This window comes from Trachypithecus francoisi, unplaced genomic scaffold (assembly GCF_009764315.1).
Source record: "Trachypithecus francoisi isolate TF-2019V2 unplaced genomic scaffold, Tfra_2.0 Contig01579, whole genome shotgun sequence".
Lineage (NCBI taxonomy): Eukaryota > Metazoa > Chordata > Mammalia > Primates > Cercopithecidae > Trachypithecus > Trachypithecus francoisi.
Window position 1 is genome coordinate 15,292,624 of NW_022681442.1, and position 17,646 is coordinate 15,310,269.

Sequence of the window (17,646 nt, forward strand, 5' to 3'; positions counted from 1 at the left end):
ATTATCAGACTATTTGGTAAACAACCTGGAATTGAGGTGTTTGTTTTATCACTGAATATGATAAATAAAGAATGAGTGGGGATGGATAACATGTTTGGCTGAACCAGAAACATATTGCATGGGCCACGTTGGGCAAAACAGATTTTTGAAGCAGTTCTAGTTGTACTCCAGAATTCAGGCCTCCACATTGTTTGGGGTATGTGAAAGGTTTGTAAAAGCATATAAATATCATTTGTTCCCTGAATGAACATGCAAAATAAAATTCTGCTTAAATTCTGTACAAAACTGAAGAAAAGCATTTAAACCAATAACTTCATTTGAAATTCCTCCTAATGACCTGTCATTTCCTCCTTTTGAAATGATCCTATTACATTAATCAGATTGATGTAGTGGTGATAGATTATGCTCATTCAAAGGAATATTCTTGTGTTGTCCTTCCCAATCTACCATCTAGAATCTCTCACCAAGGAGCGTTCAGAAAGCGATGGCTCTGTTCTCTGCTTTTAGGAGCACACAGTTTTGCTTGGTTTGATTGGAGCTTTGTGTTGCCTCCTTTCAGTGGTGAAAGAGGCCTGTTTCTGAATGGAAATGTTGTCTCCTTCGGTACCTGCTCCAAGTGAGGCTGATTCACATGGGCCACTCAGGCCTGCACAGGACAGATCGTGGCGTTCTTTGTTTTCTAGCGTTTGCTTTTGGTGGGTGTGCTGGAGAGCCTGTCCCGGGAGAAGGCTTCTCCCTTTCTAACTGGCCAGATTCATAAAGCAGAGTTGGTTTTACAACCATCTATTTTTCACCAAGCCCATAAACATCTCTGTCTCTGGCACTGCCTGTGGCTCCGGCATGCGTCCAGCGTGATGATTTGGTGGCACAGAGAGGAGCTTTTTATACCCCAACAGCCAAACCTTCCATTTTTCATGAGGCACTAGGAAAATAATTGTGCTCCTTCCCATTTTCCTCAGCTTTGGTTTCCAAGCTTTGCCTTTGTTACCATGTTTTGCTGAACCTGACCGTGCTTTAAGGATAAAAGGTGCTCGGAAAAATTGACTAATTTTGTGGCGATATGTACAATCATATTTTATAATTGTAAAAAATTCCATTGATATGTATCAGTTCTGGGTTGTGGGAGACAAGCCTTCGTTTTCCTTGAGGCCTTCTCTAGCTGCTTTCAGGTGACTTGCAGCAAATCATTTTCATCTTCGGACCTTCTATCAGCACCCTATGAGGAAAAACAGGTGACAGGTGGCGTCAGCTGCTTGCCTCTTCCTTCCCTCCACTAGAGGGGGAAGATTTAGAGGGAGGGTATGTGGCTGTGTTTGGAATGGCTCTGTTAATTGCTAACAGGGTTTGAGAGCCCAAGAGACTGGATGAAGTAATTTTGCTCTGCCAGTCATCAGCTTGGTGACCTTGGCAAGTTATTTTGCCTATTTTAAATCTATTTCCCTATTTTTAATATGGGAATTATAATACGTAACCATAGGATTGTCGTGAGTATTAAATGAGATAAAGTTCTTGACACATTAGAGTTTTGGGAAGCTATTCACAGTATCATTATTTTTAAATGGAGCTAAAAATGGCAAGGATTTTTGCTTTACTTTTAATATATGTGATACATAAATATCCTCCTCCAGAAAGTATGTAAGGTCTCAAGCAGTCAATTGTATTTTCTGAAGAAGCCCTAGCAGGGTTCCTTTGAGTAGGAGCTCCCTATGCATGGAATCATCTCCACTGACGAGTCAGCAGTGGCCAAGAGCACGGAGGTGCAGAGACCTCAAAGCTGAAAGGTCCACTCTGGCCAGGACCTGGTCTTATGTATAGGCAGATCCCCATTCCTCTCTGTGCCAGCCTAGGACCTGGTCTACTGTAGGTGCTCAAAAACGGCTTGTGGTGAAGGCTTTAGGAGTCACTATTTTTAAAGTTAACTTTCATTGCCATTCACAGAATAGTGAACAAATTATAACTATACAGCTAGATGCAATTTTACAAAGTGAACACAGCTATTGAAGCCCACCCAATGGAGAAATAAATCGTGACCAGGATCCAGAAGCACCCTCCTAACTCCTTCTAGTCACTTTCCCCACAGAGGTAGCCACCATTCTGCCTTCTGTCACATGGATTAAGTTTACCTGTTTGAACTTTATATAAATGGAATAATAAAATACATACTTTTTGAGACTCGCTTCTTTTGCCCAACATGAGTTCATAGGACTCAGCCGTGTTGTTGCATGTAGCGACAGTTTGTTAATTTTAATTGCTGTATATTTTTCTATCATATGACTACATTGCAGTTTATCCTTTCTACAGTTGGATATTTTGTCATATCCAGTTTGGGACTATAAATCAAGCAGCAATGAAAATTCTCATCTGTGTCTTTTGGTGAACATATAGACACATTCCTGTTGAGTAAAATTGCTAGGTCGTAGGAGAATGCTTATATTCAACTTTAGTACTGCCAAACAGTTTAGACTTCCGAAGTGATTCTACCAGTTGACATGCCCACCAGCAGATTGTAAGAGTGACAGACGGACATACTCATGTCTGTTTTTGTCTCTTCGTTTTAGCCATCTTGGTGGGTGTGTAGTGGCATCTCACTGTGGTTTTATTTTTGCATTTCCCTGATGACTAATGATGTTAAGCACCTTTCTATATGTTTCTTTGTCCATTTAAATGTTCTCTTTTGTTTGGTTGAGGGCATGTTTGAGTGCTTTGCTTATTGTTTATTTTTTTAACTGGGTTGCTTGTCTTCTTCTGATTGATTTATAGAGTGCTTATAAAATCTGGATATAAGTCCTTTGTCAAATAAATGTATTACAAATATCTCCTGCTATGTGGTAGCTTGCCTTTCACTTTGCAAATGGTATCATTTGATGAACAAAAGTTTGTTTACTTAATCCAGTCCAATTTGTCAGTTTTCCCTTATGCTAGGCATTCTTTGTGTTTTGTTGAAGAAATCTTTGCTTACTCCAAGTCATTAATATAGTTTCTCATTTCTTAGAAGCTATAGTTTATTTCCACACTACTTTTTAAAGGGTTCTCAAATAAATGGAAGATAGCCAAAAAGTGATATCTTAAGGCAATGGTGGTTTAATTTCTAAACCAGCAATAGCACTCAACCTGTCAGGAACTCTGGGGTGGTTTAAGTGGGATGTAGTTGGCAAAGCCTGTTGCTCTGCAACAGCTTGACCCTGACCAGGTAACCAGAGGAGGCTAATCACTTTTCACATGTGTCCTAGTCCTCATGTGCACAAACCTACTCCTGCTCTAGAAATTCCAGAAGGATGCATAAAGGGAGGAAGGATGGTGGAATGGTAACCCTGGGTGCTCTGGGAAATGCTTCATTTTTTGTTTAGCAGTCAGAGCGTAGCTCATTCTGTCTCTGCATCATTTGAGAACCTTCGTGTCCAACCTCTAAAGCCAGTCTCCTGGCTCTAGAACTTCATAGATGACTGGCTTTGTAGTGTTAAACAAATCCCGTGACTACCTCAGCCTATTTCTTGATCTGTAAAATTGGGACAATAAGGAGGCCCCCTCGGAGTTTTTATTTGTTGGATGGATGCATGGATGGATGGGTAGATGGATGCATGGATGGATGGATGGTTGGTTTTACTAACCATTAAATAGGACCAGGTTTATAACACACTTAGTCCAGCTCTGACACACAGTTCAGTGCTTAGTAAAAGCACTTGTCATCTACTGTCTTCCTAGTAAACAGTAATTACTTGCTGAATACTAAAATGTTATCAGCTTAGCGAATCTAACGTAGCACATACTAAAAGAAACCTAAATTCTTTTAAGAAGTTCACAGTACATCTTTGCCTCGTGATCATGGTCACAAATGTGTGTGAGTTTGAAACATCATCAAAACAAAAGACACTTCCTTGGATATTTACATTGGAGCATATCCAACTGCTGCTGAGGGCATGTGATATGGTTTGGATGTTTGTTCCATCTGAATCGCTTGTTGAAATGTGATTTCCAGTATTGGAGGTGGGGCCTGGTGGGAGGTGATTGGGTCAGGCGGGCAGATCCCTCTTGAATGGTTTAGTACCATCCCCTTGGTGATGAGTGAGTTGTCACTCGGTACACATGAGATCTGGTTGCTTAAGAGTCTGGTGCCTGCCCCCTGCCGGCCCTCTTGCCCCTACTCCCACCATGTGACACCACCTGTTCCTCTTTGCCTTCCACCATGAGTGTAAGCTTGCTGAGCCCAGCCTCAGGTACTTCTTTACAGCAGCACAAGAACAGACAGACACAGTGTGCATGTGCTTTCTGGTGAACGTTTCTAAAAGGTCATGAAGACGGTGCTGTGTGATTCCACAGTGTGGGGTACTAGCTTATTGCAATACCCTCCAAACTGGTGCTCCTGCTTCTTCTCTGGTCCACCTTACATCACCATGCCCATCCATTAAAATTATCTCTTTAAAACATGAATCGAATCGTGATTTCCCATTGCACTTAGAATCATATCCAAACTCCTTTCCACACAGATGATTCAGTGTCTAATCTTGCCCTGTCAACCTTTCCCACCTGGTTTCCTCCCACTGCCCACTCACACGCTGTGCTCTAGACACAGCAGTCTCCTTCCTCGTTTCTCCAAATCGCCAAGCTTTACCCCACCCTAGGGCTTGCCTCCACTCACCCCACCTCTCAACTCACCCCACCTCTCAACTCACCTCTTGGGGAGCTCTTCCCTGATTACTCTCCCTAAAGTGGAGTAGAGGAGTTGTCTCCTCATTTATCATATTATTCCTTCCATAAAATGAATCTTGTTTATTTATTTGCTTGTTTGCCTGGCTTCTGTCTTCCACTAGTATCTAAAATGTATGCCTCGTTTCAGGAACACAGTTGATCCTCAATAAACAAAGAAATGAATGGCCATTGGCTATCCTTAAGGCCAACGGTCTGCCAGGTCTTCACCGTATGGTGCGTACCCTCCTGCTTCTTTCCCTTGCTAACCACCAGTTCCTGGTGCCCCATTCTATGTCATTTGCAAATTCCACATGAGCTCTCCCTCTTCCTTCTATTTTCCCATGGGAGCTTACAGCCCCTCAACTCCCTAGCAGATCTATAGGTTTTCATTCAAGTCTCTCCTTAAATTCCATTTTATCCAATGACTAAAGTTACTGCTCTGGTCTCTAGTTAATGATCACTGGCCACACCCCCCAAGAGAAGAGTCAGTGGTTATGATGTAGTGGGGTGCCCCTTTGCCATTTGGCCTTCTAACAGGTGTGGGGATTCCTGACATCTCTGCCAGGGGTTTCCTGTTACCAATTCAGTAACATAAACTGCCAGAGTGTCCCCTTGGAATGTTTCTTAGTCACTGGTTTCTTGATTGCAGCTAACAGAGACCAACCCAACTTGCTTCATTCACAGAGAGGAATAAGAACCCAGGCGTGTCTCTGGAAACCTAGGAGCAGAAAGCATATCTGGAGCTTGTGCAGGTGCTTGCCTTGATATCTGTTCTAACTGTAAGCAGTCCACAGACAGTAGCAGTACCAGGTTTCTGGGAGAACAGTATTCCATTGATCCAGGTGGTACATCCCAGTTTAGTCAGATGTGGCTCATGGGAAGGACTCCCAGGGGATGCTCTTTAACCCTTTTTCCCGTTTAGGGAAAAAAAATGTGCAGCTCACTGCCAGTGCTCATTTAATTGTACATAAACATGCTCTTTGAGGCTGAAGCAAATCTGACTGATTTTTGATGTGAAAATAAAATATAAAAACTGTTCTTGGAGTTATTTCTAAACAGAACTAACATCTGAATCATCTGAATCATCTATTTCAGAAAAATCAGATTCAGCAAATGAATTTTTGGCCAACAACTGTTCGAGAACAATGTTAACATCAAGTGTAGGAATGCTACATTTTCTAGGATTTGACATTTTTCAGCAATCGAGAATTACTGTATTTTGTAAATGGAAATGTCACTACTAAAAACAGAATGCTATAAATAAAACGATGTGTTTTGTTTCCAAAGTCAATACACTAGAGTTATGCAAACATAATAATAAAAGTGAGATATTTCATGGCAGAGTTATCTCAGGGTAAATGCTGCAGCCTCAAGTGCTACTGGCGAATATTCTGGGGGCAGACAGGAAGATGGTTACATGGGAAACCGTTCTTAGAAAGGCATGGACTGTTCAGAAACCCAGAGGAGCATGTCCTATGAGATGCCTCAGAAGCATTTCCATGACTCCCACCTCCTAAGAGATCACATATTGGCCAGGAACTGCAGCAGGAAAGGATGACCAGCCTGATCTGGGAAGGTTCCTGAAGGAAATGAAGTAGGGCCAGAGTTTTTCTTTAAGGAAGAGCAGTGTGACAGCAAGGACATTAGAGGAAGCTCGGTTATCAGGGTAGAAGGAGGAGGCGCCATCTGAACTCCAAGGACCACTACTGGGATGGCTTGGAGGATGGCGGTAGTGGGAGAGGAGGAGTAACTACGACTTCAGGAATGCAGCAGACCCAGAGGTTAGTTCTGGTGTTCATCTGCCTGAATTCAAATCCCAGCCCTACCACTTAGCCTTTCTGGGCCTCCACTTCCTTGCTTTGAAAATGGAGGAACAGTGTCCAAAGAAGAATCCATGAAGAGTGGTGAGTTGGTACTACGTTGGAGATTTAGTTAGCCATCAGCAAATACTAATAATTAAGCTCTAGAAGGATATAACTGCATCTGCCTTCCAGGGATCTTTTGTGGAGTGCTTGGAACATACTAAGAAGAGGAGCTTCTGCATGAGTCTCTCCCAGCCCCTGGGACCCTGATTTTAAGCTTTAAAATAATAGTGGTTTTGTTTTTAATCATAATGGTTTGATAATAGGAAGCCACACTCATATCCTACCCAGCCTGAGGAATTAAGGGACTGGTACTTGTTTTTACATAACTAAAATGTACATAGGAGGGAAAGTCCTACATCAATTCCTTCATTGATATCCTCAATTAAATCGTTGGAATCAGTATCATTAAGATAGACTGAGTCCATTAGGTAGACAGGCAGGTTAAATCTACCTGAACTTATTCAAAATGCTTGGAAATTGTTCATCAGTAATGATGTATTAACGAAAGAATAGACTTTATATTTCTAAAATTATAGGTGTCTTCCTGCAGGGGGGAATGTGTCTTCTTCCTTCAGTGTGTAGTGAGCAGTTTGCCTGCACACAGCTTAACACCCCTTCAGCTATGTGTTCCCTTTGATCCCTAGCTTATTAAAAAATGCAAATCCAAATTGTATCTTATTAATGTGAGCTTTTGTGTTAAAGCTGTGTGGGGCTGAAAATCCCTGTTTCTCTAACACGTTTGGATTTTTAATGTGCAAAGAGCTTGATTTTCCGCCGGACATATTTTCTAATCAACCGTTATGAAGGATTTTTTATTGTGCTGCTATTTCTTGCTTTGTTGGAATTCAAGGGATAAAGAGTAATGACTTCATTGTTATACCCTAAGTATTCTCGAGCATATTTAGATCCTTAATTATTGGCTATAACATCTCCCGTTTTCCAGGAGCATCCTGGAAGCATATTTTAAAGATGTGTCTAATGTTGGAGGTAGTTGGTCCAGAGAACTCGCTGCTCATTGCCACAGGCTTGTGGGACATATGGGAGGTGACAGTGCCCAGCCAGTCCCTTGTCTGAATGTGTGCAACAGTCCTTAGACCCAGTGTGCTCTTGTTATTAGAACAATTTCTTTCCTTTAAAAAAAAGGCACTTGAAATTTAATTTGAATCAAGTTAAAAATTGATCCCATTAGAATACAGCTGCATTTTTCTCACTTGTCCCATTTCTCTTTCAGCCAACTCTTTATTCTCTCATCCTTCTTCTCTTTTCTTCATGCCCTGGAATAAGCTTCTTCTTGTGTTTAATGATTATTTTTCTTAAGATCAAAGCCAATTACTTCAAAAAAGCCATCACATGGAAATGATCATTTTATATTTATGAGGCTGTCCATATGCACCCCCTAGTAAAGCTCATTCTGGAACAGTCTTTTGAGCGTGGGAGTCCTGGCAGGATGGAAGAAGCAAGTGACTGGTGAATGATAGAACTAACAACAGCCAAGACTATTAGCGTCTGCTATGTGCTGGGCATATATTATCTCATTTAATCCTTGAACCAACCCTCTGAGCTTTGTACTGTTGTTATATCCTCATTTCATGGATGAGGAAATGGAGGCACAGAGGTGAATGACTTGCCCACATTTGCATGAGCGCAGGGGTCAGGAGTGGGGTACAGCCCCGGGAGTCCTGTTGAGAGTCTTCACCCTTAATCACCGCACAACACACATGCTTCCAGCTGTGGGAAGAAGTTCTGGGTTCTTCTCCTGACTCTGCCATTAGCTAGCTAACTACTGTTCCTCACCTTTAAATGAGAATGTTGGACTAGATTCTCTCTGAGGTCACATTTGGCCCTAAAGTTTTTAATTCTTAGTAACTATTTTAAAGTGTTGTAAGGTGAAACCGGAAGACAAAAGGCAAAATCCTCAAAACGGTCCCTACCCCCCGCCCACACACACACACATGCACACACATACACATGCAGACACACAAAAACACACATGCATGCACACACGCATGTACACACACACATGTTCTTTGCTTTCACACTAGATAAAACCACAGTAAAAAGAATCTCAGCTGTCACATCCTACTGTCCTTCATTTTAGGCGGAAAATGTTACAACTTGTAGTCCAAAAAAAAAGCCACCTGTGGCTTTTTGACACCTCCACTGGGGTCCCCAGGAAGCAGATATCTGAGGGAGGAGCGCGTGTGAGGTTTGCGAGTGAGAATAGTGGAGGGTCTATTTTTAACCTGAGACCTTTTGCAGAGTCAATGCCTCCTCTCTTGTCTCCAGTTCTAGGAAAGGAGCTTTCACCTCTGCTCTCATTCAGAGATGGCTCTGTGGTTCATAAAGGAAATTTTCTCTTGGTTGCTGTTGAAGTGTTTTACAAAAAGAAGTTTGATGTGCTCTGTGTGAAGATGGCAGGTGGCAGCTTTCTGTGTCATTCTTTGACATGTGCCAGCTGACGTGAAGTGTCTTGTGGTGACAGAGTCACACTAGGCGCTAGCGCTTTCTTTTTTCTTGATAAAACAGGTAGCCCTTTCTGTGGGGAGTCAAGAGCTGGGGCATAAGCTGGTGTCTTCCAGAAAAAAAAAAAAAAAGGACTCAACACCATGCGTGTTTTTAGATGCGGTGGTGCAGTGTGAACCATCAGCTCCAATCAATTATGCAGATGTGTTTGACCTTTGGTGACTGACAGCTGCCACAGGACCTGTCAGGCTGCCACTCCTACTACTCCCCTCCCTCTTGGGCCAAAGGGCTCTCTCAAAGCTATGTCTGCAGAGCTCCCATCAGCTGTTCCCCAGGAGATTTCGGGACACAAGCACACTCCTTGTGTTCTCTGTTTCTGTCTCTGTTTCTGTCTCTACCTCTTAATGGAACATTTCAAATATGCAAACAAGTGTAAACAACAATAATAGAAATGTATATACAAGCCCACCTTTATCAAATCTTAGCATTTTGACATATTTGCATCTGATCTCTCTCGTCACACACACACACACACAAATAAATGAATCACTACAGATCTTTTTTCATCCCATGATCCCCAGGGGTGTATTTCCTGTGAAGCGAATGAAGTTTAAGATTGTGGCACCTCCCTTCCACAAGCCCTAGGAGAGTCTCTTGTAGTGCATTTTACAAAAATTTGTAAAATTTGCAGAAGTCAGAGATTTTAGCTGCAATTCATGAAGATCACTGTTGCTTTTCACTCTGAGCTTTCTTCTCTCCATGTTCCCTGCTGTCCAGCAGTATTGGACAGGTCTCAGATATGTGAGCATCTGGCTAAGGGGCAGTTGATGTTGGGGATACATTGGGTTTTGATTTAGCAAGATAGAGTTATAGAGCTCCCAGTTACTTCATGTATTTATTTATTTATTTTTTTAGTGTATGTATACTTTAAGTTCTCGAGTACATGTGCACAACGTGTAGGTTTGTTACATATGTATACATGTGCCATGATGGTTTGCTTCACACATTAATTTGTCATTTACATAAGGTCTATCTCCTAATGCTATCCCTCCCCCCTCCCTCCACCCCACAACAGGCCCCCGTGTATGAGGTTCCCCTTCCTGTGTCCAAGTGTTCTCATTGTTTAATTCCCACCTATGAGTGAGAACATGTGGTGTTTGGTTTTCCGTCCTTGCGATAGTTTGCTGAGAATGATGGTTTCCAGCTTCATCCATGTCCCTACAAAGGACATGAACTCATCCTTCTTTATGGCTGCATAGTATTCCATGGGGGTATATGTGCCACATTTTCTTAATCCAGTCTATAATTGATGGGCATTTGGGTTGGTTCCAAGTCTTTGCTATTGTGAAGAGTACCGCAGTAAACATATCTGTGCATGTGTCTTTATAGCAGCATGATTTATAATCCTTTGGGTATATACCCAGTAATGGGATGGCTGGGTCAAATGGTATTTCTAGTTCTAGATCCTTGAGGAACTGCCACACTGTCTTCCATAAAAATGCTAGAAGAAAACCTAGGCAATACCATTCAGGACATAGGCATGGGCAAGGACTTCATGTCTAAAACACCAAAAGCAATGGCAACAAAAGTCAAAATTGACAAATGGGATCTAATTAAACTAAAGAGCTTCTGCACAGCAAAAGAAACTACCATCAGACTGAACAGGCAACCTGCAGAATGGGAGAAAATTTTTGCAATCTACCCATCTGACAAAGGGCTAATATCTAGAATCTATAAAGAACTCAAATTTACAAGAAAAAAATCAAATAACCCATCAAAAAGTGGGTGAAGAATATGAACAGACACTTCTCAAAAGAAGACATTTATGCAGCCAACAGACACATGAAAAAATGCTCCTCATCACTGGCCATCAGAGAAATGCAAATCAAAACCACAATGAGATACCATCTCACACCAGTTAGAATGGTGATCATTAAAAAGTCAGGAAACAACAGGTGCTGGAGAGGATGTGGAGAAATAGGGACACTTTTACACTGTTGGTGGGACTGTAAACTAGCGCAACCATTGTGGAAGACAGTGTGGCAATTCCATGTATTGTTAAGTTATTGCTAGATGTCCCTGTGGAGTGGTGGATGGCTTCCAGGAATACTCCCACTGTCTATGGTTCTGACTCACCAGCAACATGACATGGAGGAACAGGATTAGAGATCATACAGGGATGTGAATGTGTCCTGTGGTGCCAACACTTGATGCTTGAGAAGCAGAGTTTGAAATGTGTAGAGCCATTAGCTTGTCTACGGAAGATAAATTAAATCATTAAATATGTCAAATTATAAGCAAATGATTCTAATCTCATTGACAATTACTCAAACTAATATGGTTCTCCTATCAGGAATGTACTTGATGATGTAGTGTATACAAAATTATATAAACACATCATATTTTTTTCTGTTTAAATTTCTCTATTCTTTTTCTTAAAGAGAGTCTCCTAAATTGTAAATGCTTCTATCCTCATAAAACCTGGGATCTACTCAGATGGTGAATTCTGTTTTCCTTCTGATTTGTTAGTGTTCATCATTCTCTTGCATGTTTTAATACATTCATATGTATGAAATAGATAAAATTATCATGTATTCTCACATATGTGTATAAATATATACATATGTGAATAAATATATAAATATGTATAAGTATATATTATTTATACACAAATGTGAATGGTGTATGTGTGTGTGTGTATGCTTTGTTTCTAGGTTTTTATTCTTTAAATAAATGTTACCATTCAGTACAAATACTTCTACAACTTGCCTCCTTTCCAAACATTGAGGTTTATCCATCTTGATATGCTATAGCTCTTGTTCATTCATTTTCATTGCCATTTGTAGTATTTCATTGTGTGAATATACCATAATTTAGTTGTCCTGTCTTCCATCAGTGGGCATTTGGGTTATAATAGTGACTAATTGGAAGTAAACAATGTACAATAACAATCTTGTACATACTAATATGTGTGAGAAGTTCTCTATAGCTATTATCTTTAAATTCTTTTGCTCAGGTATTCTCTAAGAGAATTTTGGAAAGCTGCCTCCTCATACATTTTTACATTAACATATAAAATATGTTAACATAAGTTTATGTAGTTGGAAAGGATGTAATTTGCATGATATTGTAATACAGATATTTAAAGATAAAACTAAAGATCACCCTTCTCAATGCAACCAGTGAAAATAGTGTAACGATTCGACTCTCACTAGCATCCATTTAAACAATACACTACTAAGCTTTTCCTTAATAATGAAGTTCCCTTTGTTCTTTGAAATTGAAATTCTATTCTTTCCTGTCCTCAGAATTTTCTCTTGGTGCAACATATTTTTATGCTTGACAGTCTTTTTTATTGATTATCTCCTCATATTTCTCTCCTTCATGTTGATTCATAGGAGTTCTATGTGATTCTGGAAATCATTATTTTGTCATTTTGTGAGTCCATCTATCTTTTCCTAGTCTGTGGCTTATCTGTTTACTTTGCCTTTAGAATTTTTTTGTTGTTGTTGTAAGTTTTTAATCTTTTTTTTATTTAGACAGAGTCTTGCTCTGTTGCCCAGGCTAGAGCGCACTGGCGCAATCTGAACTCACTACAACCTCCACCTCCCAGGTTCAAGAGATTCTCTTGTCTCAGCCTCCCAAGTAGCTGGGATTACATGTGTGTGCCACCATGCTGGGCTAATTTTTGTATTTTTAGTAGAGCTGGGGTTTCGCCATGTGGACCAGGCTGGTTTCGAACTCCTGACCTCAGGTGGTCCTCCCTCAGCCTCCCAAAGTGCTGGGATTACAAGTGGAAGCCACCACCCTGGCCAAGATTTTAACCTTAATGTGGTTAATTTATCAGTCTTTTCTTTATGGTGTGGAGGTATATGTCTTGTTTAAAAATTGTTTTACTATCTCAAAATCGTAATCTATGTTTTCTTGTAAAAGTTTTAACATTTTGTTTTTCACATTTTAATTAATTTATTTAGAATTTATTTTCGTGCATGGATACCTTAGAAATCTAATTTTATCTTTTTTCAAGGGAATACTCAGTTGTCACAGGGCTGTTTTTAAGTAGTTCATTCTTGCCAGCTGATAGTATTTGTCAATTCATACATATAGATTATGAATATTATATTCTATATCATTCCTTGGGTATGTTTGCTTCTTTAGTTTTAAACAAGAAAGGGCTATGTTTTGCTTAGCTGACATTATCTTGTATTCCTCATAGGTAACTAGCACAGCATTTATACCATACCATTTGTTTAGTTAATATTCACTAGCTTGAAGTGAATTTGAATGTGTAGTTTGGAATACTAGGGTCAAAATTTATATGGCCTGGCATGTTAGTAAACACTGTGAATGAATGAATGAGTTAATGTGATAGAATTATTGAAACATACTTCTTATAACTTAGATTTTTATTGGCTTATTATGTGCTTTTATATACAGAAAATATATCTATCTCATTAATGAACTTAGCTTTCTGGGAAGTCATTTTCTTTTAGCAGTACAGTATTTCTTAAAACATGGTCTAGCAGAGTCACATGCAACGTGTGTTAAAAGGCAGATTTCAAGGTCTAACCTCAGACCAGCTCACTAAATCAGTCTATGTGGGAGTCAGATGCAAGCTCCCCAGGGGACTCTTAATGCTCAAAAAAATTTAAGCATCACTAGTTTAATGGGATGTCATTCAGAGCCTCTATTCAGATGTTCTACCAAACCGAGCAGTGACAAAGAACATTTAGGCCAGCACACCTCTTTTAGCAAAGCTGTCAACACTTGTGGGTTATAACACATTAGAGTGGAGAGAACATTGGCCTAGGACCAGGATACTTGAGCTTTATATCACAGCCCCCTTCTAAGGTGGCTGATAACTTCATCGTGTGACCTCCTGCAAATTTCTTAGTTCTCTGTATGTTAATTTCCCATCTGTGGCTCTTCCAGCTTGTTAGAGAGTTAGAGTTAAAATTGCCATGTTCATTGCATGGGGGGGGGGGGGGGCAGAGAGAGAGAGAGAATGAGAGAATGAGAGAGAGTGAATGAGAATTAAACTAGGACAAGGAACCCTGCCAGCTGGTATCTTTTTGTCTCTCCATAAATCTAAATAACATTCAGGTAGCAGTTGCAATGTATGGATATTTTGTCATCGGCACAGAGCAAAGTGACCCTTTCAGAAATTTGGCTTGGGCAACTGCCATTGCTGCTGTTTGTAGCTTGTCTTGGGCACTCAGACAGTTGTTTACACAAACTGCCTGGAGGTTAGGGTATCCGTCATCCTATACTAAAGACAACTAAGGAATTTCATTTAAACCACCCTCTGTAGTAGAGTCTTCAAGTCTTCTAGGTACTTTTTTTTTTTTTTAATTAAAAAAAAATTGAACTGACAGTTCCAGTTTGTCTGAGAAGTGCTCTGCCCAGTATCCTAAAACCCAGCCTCAGGAACTGCTTCATCACAAGTCTCTGAAATACTCCAGCTTTCCCTCTTTGTAGTAATTCAATTTGAATGAACATACACTTGGAGTATATGAACCGTACAACTGGTTTTAAGTAGGGACAAAGCTGGCATCGTCCCCACCTCCATCCTGTATGGCACAATCATTTTTTATTTCATTCTGTTCAGCACGGGCAGCAATTAAAGCTCCCAAAATATGGAGTGTTTTCATCAAGTAAAGCATTAAAAATACCGGCCTGTCAGAGCAGGAAGTGGACCTGTGCTTTACTGCAACTATTCTTCAGCTCCAATAGGGCATGAAGTGGTGAATAGCATTCATTTCATGCAGTGGAAAAATAAGGCCAATTTCAGCTTTAATCTTTATTATGAGGAGTCTAGTCCCTGTTGGAATGTAATGAGTGGATGCACCCCATTTAGCTTAAAGTAACAGATCTATATAGAGTTGTTAATTTGTAGATAAATATGGGTTTTCTACTGTTGATGTTTCTTGATCCACACAAAGTGGTTATATTAATACTGAAACATTATTAATCAATAGTTTGCTCTTTAAAAATACATCAGTTAGACTACCCAATTACCTTTAAGTATATATCAAAGGCCACAAAGCAATCTGATGTACACGCAAAGTCCATTAGAAGCTACCAGACATGTTAATTAAAATTTTTAGTTACAATGAACCTTACAGTGTGGGGACACATTTCTACTTTTGGTAATAAACAGTTACTGGCTAACTGAAATGCTGAAATTTGCAAATAACATTTTGGAGCACAGAAAGGTCTTGGGGATTTTGTGAAAATGAAATCCACAGATGACTTTATTTTACTTGAATCCAACTTATAAAAGGGCTTTAACTCAGGGCTGTGAACTCAAAGATGCATAGGGCTTTTCTCCTATTTGTTGAAGGGGAAACGGGAATTCTCGTATTTTGAAATTAAACATGACCAGAGTGGAAGTGGCTTTCAAAGAGTGCATACAAACCCTCCTTTGAGATTAAAACACAACACACCAAAATACCGAGATGGGTGTAACAAACACAGCCACTTTTCCCTCCTGCTGCATGGCGGGGCATTGCTGATCAATGTAGTTGTGGCAAATGCCCACAATGAATAATCCTGCGCAGTTGGTCCACGTCCATTCAGCAACCATTCATACTAATGGAAGGCTCTGAATTTGTGCTGAGAGGTAAGTAATCTTTTGTTTGGTCATCTAGCAACAGCAATAAGCTTTCTTTTCAAACTTCAGTTCTCATTGCTAACAGCCCAGCTATACATCTCTTGTCTAAGAAGATCTGCCTAACCAACTTATTTACCAGCCTGGCACCTAGCATTCACAGATGTTCTTAGAGCTTAAAAAAAAAAGAAAAGAAAAGAAACAGAAGAGGTAGGGCGTAATGGCTCATGCCTGTAATCCCAGCACTTTGGGAGGCCGAGTCGGGTGGATCACCTGAGGTCAGGAGCCTGGACAACTTGGCAAAACCCCGTCTCTACTAAAAATACAAAAACTAGCCAGGCATGGTGGCGGGTGCCTGTAATCCCAGCTACTCAGTAGGCTGAGTCAGGAGAATCACTTGAACCCGGAAGGCGGATGTTGCAGTGAGCCGAGATTGCACCACTGCACTCCAGCCTGGGTGACAGAGCGAGACTCTGCCTCAAAAAAAAGAAGAGGACAGAGGTCCAAAATCTGTGAATGCTGTTCTTCTCTCCCCCAACCCCCTTGGTTTCTCTGCCTCTAGTTACTCATTGCCAGGAGACAGAGCATGTACTCTCAAGGTACAGGAATGTGATTTATAGTACTAGGCTCACTAAACAAAGCTCGTGACTAAGACCTGGATGCCCTGAGGAGCTTGCTATAATGGTACTGGACTCCGCAACCGCTTACATTTCTAATTGGGTTACTTTGTCAGAAAGTGGCAGCCTCATCACATCTAAAGGAGGTGGCCAAGAAGAAACATACCCAAGACCCACATTTCAACATCACATACCTGCGTTGTTGGTTTGGGGATATACTCTCCCTCTCCACCTTGGTGTCTGTCCCTGGGCCATTATATCCAGCGCAAGCCATTTACTGAATCGTGTGAGGTGTAACTGATTGTCATTCAACGCAAGTGAAATCTTTACGTGAACATTAGTCACTGTTTTAGACATGTTAGCTTCAAGTGGAAGCAGTCAATTATAGACTAGAGGTTTTATGGCTACATTATTACCATCATACTGTTAGGTTTTCAGCAGTAGCATTCTGCTTGATCGATCTGTGCCAGGACATTGATGGATAGCTTTGTTCTTCAAATGTCAAATATGTGGGACTTCTGTACTTTATGTATTTACTGACACACTAATCTCCTGTAGATACCTTTTCCCCCTCTGCAGTGTTCAGTTTCAGCAGGTGATTGTGATTCCCTTCCTTAGAAGACCATGTAGGGCTTGTAATCACATTTATAATTTCCTTTCTATTCTCTCTCAAATGCGGAAGCACTCCTGAGTTATTGACAGTTTAAAGAAGTCTTTAGCACACAAAGAGGACCACTTGCTGGTGTCAAGAAATAGATTTAGACACTTGCTTTTTTTTTTTTTCTTTCTACATGCAGACTCCATACCAGAAATGAATTACCAATTTCAGAGTATATGTTAGATTTCCAGAACTTTGGCTTTCTGTGAAATTATGCTGTTTCACCTGTCTTTCCTAATGCCACATTTAATTTTCAATTTTTTTTTACAAATGTATTTCTAAGCCAAATCTTTGAACTGCATACACTTCAACCACTACTGCTTCAATCCCCAAACATCACTAAATGTGGTCCCACTTATACGATCAAATAGAACTTCTTATGTGCGGTACTTGAAGGGCTTGCAGAAGATTCTAAGGGATGGATTTCCTTTCGGTTAAAACTAACAGCTCGTAAATCTGCCATTGGAGATCATCTGTTTCACATAATAGATCAAACAGAAACTTTGAGAAAGCCTTGCTCTCCACCAAAAAGCCACTGGACTTCCATTTTGTTTTTATTCAAGAACTTCCTGGGAGGCTCACTATAGTCCTTGGAAACGCCGGTTTCCTTCCTGAGTCAAGCCAGTCCCCACTTCCAACCTTCACACTCCTACCTTAAGAATTGTATTCTACCATATTTCCTACCTTAGTACTCTCTCAGTTCTCTTGGGTCCGTTCATTAGCTAATGCCATAGGAATAAGATTGCC

The 17,646-nt window shown here is 40.5% G+C and overlaps 1 protein-coding gene across 4 annotated transcripts in view; it reads left to right on the forward strand.

Moving 5' to 3' along the window:
- The window catches only part of GFRA1 (GDNF family receptor alpha 1), a 227,051-nt gene that overhangs the window by 118,939 nt on the left and 90,466 nt on the right, over nucleotides 1-17,646 (forward strand). The window lies entirely within an intron of this gene.